Source organism: Triticum dicoccoides, chromosome 1A (assembly GCF_002162155.2).
Source record: "Triticum dicoccoides isolate Atlit2015 ecotype Zavitan chromosome 1A, WEW_v2.0, whole genome shotgun sequence".
In the NCBI taxonomy this organism is placed as follows: Eukaryota; Viridiplantae; Streptophyta; class Magnoliopsida; order Poales; family Poaceae; genus Triticum; species Triticum dicoccoides.
Genome location: NC_041380.1, coordinates 132,531,191 through 132,533,813, shown reverse-complemented (window position 1 = coordinate 132,533,813; position 2,623 = coordinate 132,531,191). Strand labels below are relative to the sequence as shown.

The 2,623-nt window shown below is 54.0% G+C and overlaps 1 protein-coding gene across 1 annotated transcript in view; it reads left to right on the top strand.

Moving 5' to 3' along the window:
• The first annotated feature begins 206 nt into the window (after window positions 1-206).
• The window catches only part of LOC119366850 (putative F-box protein At1g32660), a 20,476-nt gene continuing 18,059 nt past the window's right edge, over window positions 207-2,623 (top strand). Inside the window, exon 1 of the mRNA XM_037632553.1 lies at window positions 207-515. The gene's annotated coding sequence lies outside the window, so the exon portion shown is untranslated. The remainder of the gene's footprint in view (window positions 516-2,623) is intronic.

Below are 2,623 nucleotides of genomic sequence, written 5' to 3'. Positions count from 1 at the left end.
GATAAAATATTTTTTAGGTTTCTAACCACACGCTTATTTATTTGGGTGTATTCGCTGTAACGCATGGTCTTTTGTGCTATAACATAATGTCAAATCACTAAAATTTATATGCCCTGTTGCCACGCACGGGCCTTGTGTTAGTTTTCAATAATGAAAGAATGCATCGACGTTGCTATTTTGACGATTTAGGATTCGTGCAAAAAATCCAGTGGTTCGGAAGACTTTCGGGCTGAAATCCAATAAATCTCCCCGGAAAAAAAAGAAATCCAATAAATCTGAAGTTCGGATTTTAGTATTTTCCGAAAATAAAAGAGCGAGACGGCGGGCGACTCCGATGCGGTCGCACGGTGGGGGGACGAGGCGAGGCCATGTGCAGCGAAGCGAAGGGCGGGCGACGCGGCCGTAGGGTTCCATCGAGCGCGCGACGGCGCGAGAGGTTCTGCGACGCGGCGCTGCGGCTGTCCCGTGAAGCTGATCCGCCGAAATGCGCCACTTTCCGCCGGCGATCAGTGGAGGTATACGTTTCGGTTTCCCCACGCTTTAGCTGCTTCGTCCCATGACGCCCTCCCGTCATCCTCTTTACTCCGGCAGCAGCACCTCCAGCAGCAATTGCTCCTGGCTAGGTTAATTAACTCTGGTTGTTCATCCTGGTTGGGGTCTATTAATTCGGGCATTTGTGTTTGTTTCAGTTGATTATTAGGAACAACGTAGTCTGATGAGATGATAATGCAGCTTCCGAATCAATTGTAGCCTCCGTCAGTGGCCACGCCGAGGGATCGATCCCATTGTGTTCTCATTCTCAGCAGAAGATAAATTATATCTGTTTCCGGTGAGAAATTTTCCCAGTATGATGCAAGTTCACCTCTTCTGCACATTGACGGCTGGGTGCTTTTGTGACTCATTGCTCCAGATTATCTTTCCATGTAGAATTTGTGGACTCATTGACCCTCATCAACACATATATACCGACCTACCGACCTGTTGCTAACTCTACTTGATCATGTATGCCCCTGTATCACAGGATTTATTCATCTCTATCCACATGTGCCCATGTTCTTATTTGTGAGCAGTTCCACTTCTACATACAGTCCCATATCAGAACACAACACATGGTCATGTCTTTTCTTAAATAGTTAAGTTACTTGGAACTTTTACATGCGAAAACCATATGAAATTAACCTGTCAAAACTGTCGAGGAGTGCTATGAAAGAAAAATCTTCCATCCTGAGCTACCGGAATTTCGGTATGTCTTGGCTTGCTTCTTCTGTAGGACTTCTCTAGTAGATGAACTATAGTCCAAATCAATTTATAGATACATTACAGCTATCATTATGTCACTCTGTTTCTTCTACCTTATTGGTACTTTTCTTACGTGCCAACTTTCTATTTGTATCTCTATATTCGGGGCTGTGATGTGTTACCGGAAAAGGCTCTCGCCCCCGCTTTATATATAAAGCAACGATCATCAACACCCGATACAAACGCATGCCACCACAGCACATGCACACACCCAAGGTAGGATACATAGGCGCTGAGCGCAGCAACACCACCCCGAGCACTACAAGAGCAGCCGGGGTCCTCGACCGTGAACACACCACCGCGAAGAGATGAAGCCACATACGACGAACCGTGGGCTCCAAGGCGGCGCCTTCAGGAAGGATACGACACCGGAGCGCCGACACCGCCCGACCCGATGGTCAGGGTTTCCCCTGGAGCGACACGATGGGCAATGTGAGCCGCGACGACGCCTTCAAGAAGGGAACGAGTTTCGCCGTCGCCGGTCCGTCCGAAGATAGAACATGTTTTCACCCCGGCCAACAGTCACCGCCACCGAACGCCACACCCCCGCAACCACGCCGCCCACACGGCCATGGTCACCGAGCAGCATTGAGCCATGGGCTCTGCCCCTGAGCACCGCGCTACCATCCCCAGGGCCACCGCCCCAACATCCAAGACCTTGACACCACCTCATCCGAGGCATGCCGCTACCCCAACCAACTTGGGTGGCTCCCAACTTCGAGACCCAATAGGCCGGCCAAAATGGCCTCCATCGACCCGTCCTGCGGCACCGGGCGCGAGACGAGCTCAGTCCTGCTGCCGGGTGTGAGATGAGTTCGGTCCTGCAGCACCGGGCGCGAGAGGAGCGATGGACCGCAACTAGGAGAGAGCCAACCCTTCGACGAAGGCAGTGCCCGGGCGACGAGGAGAGGGATCGAAGGCCAACCCAGGCCGCTGCCGGAGATGACCAGCCGCCGCCGTGAAATGATCCAGACCACCGCCATGAGCCACCACCATGCTGTGGCAGCCCACATCCACGCGGGGACCCCGAGGGACAGCCCTGAGTCGCCCACCGACGACCATGGGCCAGATCCGAGCTGATTTGGCTGTCAACCACCGCCGCCCCCACCCGCAGCCCCGACCATGATGAGCCCCTTCCCTCGTCCCGCGCCACCAGCCGGGCCCCCAACGCCAGATCCGGCCGGATCTGGCCGGAATCCAGCTCGCCCGCAATCACCTGAACCTCCGCCACGTCAGATCCATCGCCGCCATGACTGCGTCCACCACTGTGAGGCCCTCCACGCCACCACCACGAACCAGCAGCCCCGTCGCCGGACCGTGTAGC